Source organism: Lathyrus oleraceus, chromosome 2 (assembly GCF_024323335.1).
Source record: "Lathyrus oleraceus cultivar Zhongwan6 chromosome 2, CAAS_Psat_ZW6_1.0, whole genome shotgun sequence".
In the NCBI taxonomy this organism is placed as follows: Eukaryota; Viridiplantae; Streptophyta; class Magnoliopsida; order Fabales; family Fabaceae; genus Lathyrus; species Lathyrus oleraceus.
In genome coordinates, this window is record NC_066580.1 from 37,289,258 (window position 1) to 37,300,395 (window position 11,138).

Sequence of the window (11,138 nt, forward strand, 5' to 3'; positions counted from 1 at the left end):
TGACTCTCAAGTTCCCAAGTCACATTGCCACCTGCTGGTCCTCCCCAAGCTACCTTTACCAAAGCAATCTCTTTACCCCGCAACTGCTTCAACTCTCGATCCTCTATCCTCATAGGTGATGTTTCAACAGTCAGGTTATCTCTCACCTGTACATCATCTACTTAGACAACATGCGACGGATCAGGAATGTACCTCCTCAACTGAGACACATGAAAAACCTCATGCAAATTCGCAAGTGACGACGGTAAAGCGATACGATAGGCCACCTCCCCTATCCTCTCCAAAATCTGATAAGGACCAATAAATCGAGGTGTCAACTTCTTCGACTTCAAAGCTCGACCAACTCCAGTTATCGGAGTAACACGAAGAAACACATGATCTCCCTCTTGGAACTCAAGTGACTTCCTCCTCTTGTCGTGATAACTCTTCTGACGACTCTGAGCAATTCTCATCTTCTCCTGAATCATCTTAATCTTTTCCGTAGTTTGTTGAACAATCTCCGGTCCAACCACAACACTCTCACCGGACTCATACCAACATAAAGGTGTCCGACATCTCCTACCATACAAAGCTTCAAACGGTGCCATACCAATGCTCGAATGAAAACTATTGTTGTAGGTAAACTCAATCAAAGGCAAATAACAATCCCAAGCACCTCCCTTCTCCAAAACACAAGCTCTCAAAAGATCCTCTAATGACTGAATCGTCCTCTCAGTCTGACCATCAGTCTGCGGATGATATGCAGAACTCAATCTCAGCTTAGTTCCCAAAGCCCTCTGCAAACCTTCCCAGAACTTCGATGTAAATCTAGGATCTCTGTCCGAAACAATACTCGACGGAATACCATGCAAACTTACAATTTTCTCAATATACAACTCGGCTAATCTCTCTAACGGATAATCCATTCTGATCGGAATGAAATGAGCCGATTTTGTCAATCTGTCAACAATCACCCAAATAGCTTCAAAATTCTTAATTGTCCTCGGTAAACCAGAAACAAAATCCATACTGATACTATCCCACTTCCACTCTGGAATAGCCAACGGTTGCATTAGCCCAGACGGCTTCTGATGCTCAATCTTTAACTTCTGACAAGTCAAACAAGAATAAACAAAACTTGCAATTTCTCTTTTCATTCCCGGCCACCAAAATAACTTTTTCAAATCATGATACATCTTCGTAGCTCCAGGATGAATACTCAGGCCACTACGATGTCCTTCCTCAAGAATACTCTTCTTAAGTTCGGTAACATCCGGAATACACACCCGATTACCAAATTTCAAAACGCCATTCTCATCAACTCTGAATTCACCACCTTGACCTTGATTCACTAGAGTCAACTTATCAACCAAAAGCACATCGAATTTCTGACCCTCTCTAATCTCATCCAGAATACCACTCGTTAACTTCAACATTCCCAATTTAACACTATTGTGAGTACTCTCACACACCAAACTCAAGTCTCTAAACTGCTCAATTAAATCCAATTCCTTAACCATTAACATAGACATATGCAATGATTTCCGACTCAATGCATCAGCCACTACGTTTGCTTTACCCGGATGGTAATTCAAACCAAAGTCATAATCCTTCAGAAACTCTAACCATCTCCTCTGTCTCATATTCAGCTCTTTCTGATCAAACAAATACTTTAAACTTTTATGGTCACTGAAAACCTCAAATCTTGACCCATACAAGTAATGCCTCCATAACTTCAGAACAAATACCACGGCTGCCAACTCTAAATCGTGTGTCAGATAGTTCCTCTCATGAACCCTCAGTTGTCTCGAAGCATAAGCTATAACCTGCTTATTCTGCATCAAAACACCACCCAAACCCAACAATGAAGCATCACAGTAAACCTCAAATGATTCCGACGAACTCGGTAATATCAGAATAGGAGCAGTAGTTAACCTTCTCTTTAACTCTTGGAAACTTTCTTCACATTTTGAGTCCCAAACAAACGCTTGCCCCTTTCTAGTCAACATCGTTAACGGTAACGCCAACTTAGAAAATCCCTCAATGAATTTCCTATAATAACCTGCAAGTCCAAGAAAACTCCTTATCTCAGAAACTGACTTCGGAGCTTCCCACTTAGATACCGCTTCTATCTTAGAAGGATCAACAGCAACACCACCTCTTGAAATCACATGACCAAGAAAACTAACCTCTTGTAACCAAATTTCACACTTGGACAGTTTAGCAAATAACTTCTTTTCTCGCAGAACTCCTAGAACCACTCTCAAATGTTCAGCATGCTCTTCTTCAGATTTCGAATACACCAAAATATCGTCAATAAACACCACAACAAACTTGTCTAGGTACGGATGGAAAATCCTATTCATATACTCCATAAATACTCCAGGCGCATTAGTCACACCAAAAGGCATTACAGAATACTCATAATGTCCATACCTTGTTCTGAAAGCAGTCTTCTGAATATCCTCAGTTTCCACACGTATCTGATGATACCCCGATCTCAAATCTATCTTACTGAACACGCTCGCACCAACCAACTGATCCATCAAATCATCAATCCTCGGCAAAGGATACCGATTCTTGATCGTCACTTTATTCAGTTGCCTGTAGTCCACACACAACCTCATAGTACCTTCTTTCTTCTTAACCAATAACACTGGTGCACCCCACGGTGACACACTCGGACGAATAAATTTCTTATCCAACAGATCTTCCAGCTGACTTTTCAATTCAGTTAACTCAACAGCAGACATACGGTACGGAGCCATCGACATCGGCCTAGTACCAGGTACCAAATCAATCGAGAACTCAACTTCATGCTCTGGCGGTAATTCGTTCACTTCTTCAGGAAACACATCAGGAAAATCACACACCACGGCTAGATCGCAAATCACCAGTTTATCTTTAGCCTCCAAGGTTGCTAACAGCATAAACAACTCTGCCCCATCTGCTACTGCCTCATTCACCTGCCTGGCTGACAGAAACAAACTCTTTCCCTCCTCAATCTCAGGAAAGATCACAGTCTTATCAAAACAGTTGATAGAAACTCGGTTAAACACCAACCAGTTCATACCCAAGATAACGTCAATCTGCACTAGTGGAAGACACACAAGGTCCATCCCAAAGTCTCTACCAAAAATACTCAAAGGACAATTTAAACAAACTGAAGTAGTAGTCACTGAACCCTTCGCAGGAGTATCAATCACCATACTACCATGCATCTCAGATATCTCTAATTTAAGTTTCACAGCACAATCCAAAGATATAAAGGAATGAGTCGCACCTGTGTCAATAATAGCTACAAGAGGAAAGCCATTAATATAACACGTACCTCGAATCAAACGATCATCTGCAGAAGTCTCAGAACCCGATAAAGCAAAGACCTTGCCTCCCGACTGGTTCTCTTTCTTCGGCTTAGGACACTGTGGACTGATATGACCCACCTCTCCACAGTTGAAACAAGTCACAGTCTTCGACCGGCACTCTGCAGCCAAATGACCACCCTTGCCACACTTTAAACACTTCCTCTCAGCACTGGTACACTCATGGACACGATGTCCAGCCTGACCACATCTGTAACACTTAGCAGGGGCACTAGAGTATCCCCCACTAGGCCTCTTCATCCCACTCTGTCTCTGGAAACCTTTGCCAGCTGCATACGGTTTCCCACGATCATTCTGATTCTTGCCCTTCCTATCAACCCTCTGCTGATAGCTCTCCGCTCTGGCCTTGGTATCCTGTTCAAAAATCCTGCAACAATCAACCAAATCAGAAAACACTCTAATCCGCTGATACCCAATAGCCTGATTGATCTCGGGACGTAACCCGTTCTCAAACTTCACACATTTTGAAAATTCCCCAGTAGCCTCATCATAGGGAGTGTAATACTTTGACAGCTCTGTGAATTTAGCAGCATACTCAGTAACAGACCGGTTGCCCTGCTTCAATTCCAAGAACTCTATCTCTTTCTTTCCTCTGACATCCTCTGGAAAGTACTTCCTCAGGAATCTCTCTCTGAACACAACCCAAGTTATCTCAGCATTCCCAGCAGATTCCAACTCAGTGCGGGTAGCAACCCACCAATCATCTGCTTCCTCTGACAGCATATGCGTACCGAACCTGACCTTCTGGTTATCGGCACACTCAGTCACTCGGAAGATCCTCTCGATCTCCTTCAACCACTTCTGAGCACCATCTGGATCGTATGCTCCCTTGAACATTGGAGGATTGTTCTTCTGGAACTCACTCAGTTGACGAGCAGCTCCCATTCCCACAACATTCGGATTCCCTCCAAGTACTCCAGCTAGCATACCCAGAGCCTCAGCAATCGCAGCATCGTCTCTACCTCTTCCAGCCATCTCTATTCTGAAAACCCAACAAGCTAAAACAATAAGTACTGATAGGGTTACACAACACCTATCACGTACAGGGGAAACAGAATAATTACGACTCGACTCGACCGACTATGCTCTGATACCACTAATGTAACACCCTTCTAAAATACCCCAAATATTTAATTAAATAACAATATATCAATCAGAGTAAATATGCAATTAAGGGTGTCACACAATCATTTCACACCATTCACCATAATAACTGTCATGCTCTTTTATTAAAACAAAGTAAACACTTGCATAATACGCAGCGGATAGAGACCAATTCAATCATGCAAAACATGTAACACATTACATGTAAAATGGTTCACAACCAACAATAAAACATTTAAAACATCCCATCCCGATGTTACATCTACCAGAGCATGACCCACTAAGGACTACACTAGACTCCAAGCACTAGCTCCTACTCAATCACTGCTCGTTACCTGAAAAATAGTTATAAGGGTGAGTTCCTCAATCGATATAATAAGCATTATAAAATATCATGCAATGTTAAGTAATTTAACACATTTCATCACCCAAATCAGATTACACATTCAGCAACGGCAATATCAACTCAATCATACTCAACATCAACACAACACACAACACACAACACACGTATAATACTGGAATACATCCATTCATATCATACGCCATACATACATTATGCAATGAGACTCCATGCATGCGGTACCGACTATTCGTGAACATATAGTTCAACCTCACCGATCAAATCCAGATACGGCTACCAAGCCCACTAGTCCCACTCATTTGAGACCTAGTGACTCACTCACTAATTCCTCACCATGGGAATTAGCTACCACCCCAAGGGCCATGCTATGCACGCTAATTCACCTAGCATGCAAACATCAACAATAGTCCATAATGACTAACTCACTAATTCCTCACCATGGGAATTAGCTACCACCATAAAGGCCACAATATGCATGCTAAATCACCTAGCAATGCAAAATCATCAACAATAATCCACAATGGACATATGCTCATACTCTAAGCCATAAACAGTCCATTCACAATAGCATACATAACATATACATTCACAGCATTATGCATACCATCATACATCATCAACACATGTATCAAAACATCATATCATGTCAAATAATTAATCACAGTATTAGCACACTCTACTAATACCTATACTGCTCAAAACAACGGGAAATGATCCCTATTACATCATACGCCAATATAGGCCAACCATCAAATAAGTACACAACATTTAAATACCAATTTTTCCACTTTTCAACAGTGTTAACCGGTTAACGCCCTGGGTTAACCGGTTAACGCAACACAGAACACGCTTTCTGGCAAAACTCAACAGTGTTAACCGGTTAACGCCCTGGGTTAACCGGTTAACGCAGACAGAACAGCAATTTTTCACAATTCATAACAGTTTTAACCGGTTAACGCCCTGGGTTAACCGGTTAACGCAAGCAAAACAGCAATACTTCACAATTCCTAACAGTGTTAACCGGTTAACACCCTGGGTTAACCGGTTAACGCAAGACAGAAAGCTGTTCCTGCGCTAACACGAAGCAGAATGCAGAATTCTCCGCATTTTCCGCCGTTGGAGGACTTCCGGACCTCCGATTTCAATTCCGTAAAAAGCTACACTTTCGGGGAGTCAAGACTCATCCAATTACAGAGTCAATTTCAATTTCAACACGACTTATCCATCACAATTTTTCAGCATTCAACATCCCAATTAGGGTCAAATCAATGGTTCATCACTACCCATTACATGTTAACCCATAATACCCATTAAACGACGATAAACCCCCCTTACCTGAGTTAATCCGGCGAATCTTTAAGCTTCAAGCTTTTCTCTTCTCCAACCTTCTTCCTCTTGCTCTGTCTCTTTGCCCTTTTCCTCTTTTCAGCCGCTTCTCTGCTTTTCACGTGAAAACCCTCTTTACCAAAATGAAACTCTTTTTCTTATTTCCCACTTATATACTTTCCAATAATTATTATTCCAATAATAATAATAATAATAATCCAATAATTCCAATTACTTAATTAAATTAATAAATATAATATTAACTTAAATTAAATAATTATCTTATTTTTATCGGGGTGTTACACTTGACATATGAGAGGCTTAACCTTCTTTGATCCAAATCAAATTCATCTTGATCAAAGATCAAGTGAATTTCTTTGTGTCCAAGATAGATTGCTTCTTGGTCAAGCAAAAAACCTAAATCCATACAAGGTCATTCTTCCTTTCTTTTGGCATGGTAAGTTGTAGGAGCTTGGCTTACTAGTCATGGTATCTAACTTGTGTTTATTTGCCTGTAGTTCTATTGACCGGCCTCAGATAGGTGTGACTACTACATTAGTCCACTTACGATTGCTTAACATAGCGCTAAATTGCCTTATGGCACACTAACACTAACTACTAATGACTAACTTTTAATTCAAGCATTTAATTCTTGAAATTTAATTTAATGCAATTTAATTTGCTTGCTCATTAATTCATTTGTCTTTGCCCTTTGCTCACTTGAGCTCATGTTTATGTTTATGCCATTTGCCTTTTGCTCACTTGAGCACATTATTGTGTATATACTATTGCCTTGTGTTTGCTTTGTTTTGTTTGTGTGAACCAATGCAAAAGGAGAAAGGACTTAGAATTAGGACCTTACCTATGCTAAATGGAGTTTCAAGAGCAACTAGGCCTCATGCCTTTAGAATGCTAAAATTCTTGAAGAGCAACTAGGCCTCATGCCTTTAGAATGCTGAAACTTGAAGATTGAATTTAAAGGACCCCTATTCTAAACTCTCCCTTGTCCATTCTTTCTATTGCATTGGAACTTTTTGATTTGTTTGTTCTTGTGTGGTAGGGATCCCAACTTGAGCCAATTAGAATGACCATTGTCATGAGCATCCAAGATAATAGAGACAAATCCAAATTGGAGGATCCTAGGAGCTTGATTGATTATTTGCTTGATTGCTTGAGTTAATTGCTTTTGCTTGCTAAGTCCAAAGGAAAGGAGCAACTTGGATCATCTTTATGATCTCAAGGAAGGAATTCCAAGGGTTTTATTTCTCTTCCCTCACCTTTGCATGTTTAGGACCTAACCCTTCTCTTCTTCTCTCCACTCTAACCCAAGCCAAACTTATTTTGTGCAAATATTGACATTGTTTTCAAAATTAGAAACATAGGCACTATGCCTTTGATTTTTCAAACTCTTTTCATAATACTTATTTTGAATTGAAGTTTAAGTCAACTTTGACTTTATTTTGTGAATACTTTTCATTTGTAAATACAACTCACTCAAATTGTTTTTGTGGTTCCAATGGCCATTTTTGCCAAAGCTTTTCATAAACATTAGATATTAGGTTTGAGTTATCATAGTGGTTGAAATAAACCTCACCTATATCCTTAGTGATTGGACTATAAGTCTTCCATACTTATTATAGGGTGGATCCCTCACTAGTATGTTGAAGCTCTCCTCACATGGTGGATTTGGGGTTTAGGTTGAGTTTTCTCCCTTTGATAACAAAAGACCTTAAGGCTTTTGACCAATCAATTCACCAACTTATTTTGAGATTTTTACCCCGAACTACGAGGTTTTTATCCTACCTTTGTGATGGTACATAGGCAATGGATTTATCCATTCAAACACAAAAATTGTAAATAACTTGTATATTCTCTTCTCATATCCCAAATCATGTTTGCACAAATATTTTCACAAATACCAACCTGCCATACAACATTTGCAAAAAGGGCTCCCTTAGAGTACTAAGGACGTTTTTAATGCTTAAAACCTTCCCATTGCATAACCAACCCCCTTACCCAGATCTCTGACATTTTTATTGGTTTTTGATTTGATAAAACTTCTTAGTTTTTGTTCGCTTTCTAACCTTTCCTTTGGATAAATAAAAGTGCGGTGGCGACTCGAATTGTATGATTTACTTTTGATTTAGTCAATAAATCTAAAGGTAACAAATACCCCGCTACAAAATGCAATGCTTGTTTATTTATTTTTATTTTCAAGGAACTTACTATATCATTTGCAAACATATATATCAACAATTGCAATAATTTTTATATGACCGAAAAATATCTTTTCATTTATATAATTGGAAGGATTGCACTGAGTACAATTTCAGAAACCAAATGAGAAATACAAGAGAAAAGGAGACTAGTCATCTTAAGGATCCCTAACAGCGTCAGAAGATCTGGCTGAAGGCGCATACTTCCTTCGAATGCGTCGAATCTCGGCCTCAAAAGAAGCCTTCATCTGAGCCTTCTCAAGAACAAGCTGATCAATAATCTCCTTCCAAGCAACAGAAGGCTGAGGCCTACTAGAAGATGAAACCTATGGCTCTCTCTATCTCTTCGTCACATGGTCTTCAAGTAGCTCAAAAGTGCATCTTTGTCCTTAGACTCCAACTACAACTCTTCATGCTTCTTGCTTAAAGCATGGAAACATTCTTCCCACATCTCTCTCTCTTGCTTCATCTTGATGAGCACGTCTTCCAACTCCTCTACATCCTGGTTAGGGAGAGTTAATGGCTCAACCACAACCTTAGACATAGGTCTTTCACAAGGATAAGGCATCTTCAACTCTAAAGCTCTCTTCTTCACCCAAAGAGTGTAAGCTTCCAAAGCTACACAATTGCACGGACCAAGATCGGATCTTCCTTTCCTATGCACATTATGCCAAGCATGCACAATCTTCCGCTTCAAATGTTGGGGATATTTACCCTCTTGATAGAAAAGACCTTCTAACAAAGTGTTATTAGGTTTGTCTCTCAAGGGGAACCCAAGTTGACGACGAGCCAAAGCAGGGTTGTAATTAATTCCTCCTTGTGTACCAATAAGAGGCACATTAGAGAATTCACCACAACTATCAATAATCTCCAAACTGCTCAAATACGGATCATACCAAACTATATCATCATTAATGAGAGACATAAGTCTCTGAGACCACCGTAGACATTGTTTGTTATCCATAAAAGCAGGTGTCTGAGGCAAGTGCGAAATAAACCACTTGTACAGAAGAGGAATGCCACAGACAATGGTTCCACCACCCTTAGAATTCCTTAGATGCAAAGATAAATACATATCACCCAACAAAGTAGGCACAGGATTCCCAATCAAGAAAAGTCTAATGGCGTTAACAGCAACAAAAACTTCAATGTTAGGGAACAAATCTAATCCATAAATGAGCAACACAAAGATAGCTTCAAAAGCATCCACACTACCGACTTGAGCAAAAGCAGTAGCTTCCTTGATGAGGAAATCAGATGGAAATCCAAACAATCCTCCTTTCTTCACCCAATGGGCCTCTACTAGAAACAAGTATCCCCAAGAGATGAGAATACTACTCCAATGTAGGCACAAGCTGAAAATCTGGGAAAGTGAGACAACGGTAGAGAGGTGTAACACCCCAAAATTTGCCCTCCTCACTCATGCATTCATCTTTAGGTCATTTAGCATTTCATATTGCATTTCATCATGTCAATCAGGATCAGATCCAAGAAGCTTGAACATCATCCAAGGCACTTTGTGGATTCTATCCAGGTGATCAGTCAACACAAGGGAAAGACTTGAGTTACTTCCAACAGGTTCAAATGGGGTCTATTCATCAGTCAAAACGCTAATCTTGAAGGAGCAAAAATCTGTGCCTGAGCTGTCGTGCTCGCTAGGCGAGCAGCGTGGTTCGCTTAGCGAAAGGAACTGTCATGCTCGCTAGGCGAAACTCACGCGTTTTCAGAAAATAACAGAAGGTCATGGGCTTGAGTTGCCTTCATTTTGAGCCCACAAAGTCACAAAAATCAGGTTATAAATTCTAGACTTCCACCTCCCAAAAAAGGCTGGAAAGAAAACAGAGAGAAAGAACAGAGCTGACAGGATTCAGAGCAACCTCTGGACATTGAAGGGAACTCATCTGTAAAGAACCTATTCTGCCTCATACAAACCCTGAGATTGCTTTGCAAACCCAGCCGTGCCATTCGATTTTAATCGATCTCTCCAATCAGGTTTGCCTCATTCCTATCACTTTGTGCTTCTAATTTGAATACTCTGAATGTATCAGGTATTATCGTGAGGTTTTACGGGTTTAGATATGCTTGAATATGTAAAATAATACTTCGAATGTTTGATCACTTGATTTCTGAAAGGGATACCATAGGGTTTGGAGTCCCTAAAATCGTACTGTTAACAATGGGAAATCCAGAACCCGCAGGCGTTCGCTAGCACCATCGCTAGGCGAGCCTGTAGCGAGGCTTCGCTAAGCCTTCTCTAAGCGAAGCAGCGGCGATCGCGACAGCAGTTGCTTCTATGATTGCCCTAATCTGTTTTGTGTTTGTCATGGCATTGTTTTCTCCTGATTCCATCCTGTTACTCTAATCTGTTTGTTGAGTTTTTGTGAGGGCTCACATACTCTTTTAGGGATAGCTTGCTTGGTGTTCCACTTTATTTGTGGGATACCACCTGGAGGTTTATTCTGATTACCTGTTGTAAGACCCCAATTTTGTCCCTAAGATCCCTCATGGCATCATATCATATTATTTCATTGCCTCAAGGATCATTGTGCACCTTGCCTCCTTCCCTGTGGGTTGGTTATCTTTTTGAGAGTGGTTCTTGATCACCAAGCATATTTTGCATTTGTATATCATTGCTTTTCTTTTTACCACTAACCAAAAGTACAAAAATATGTCATCTAACCTTTGTTACTTGTAGATGAAGCAATCACAGGTCAAGGCAATTCAGGCAGTCATTGAGCAATAGATGGTGGCCATTCTGGAGAATTT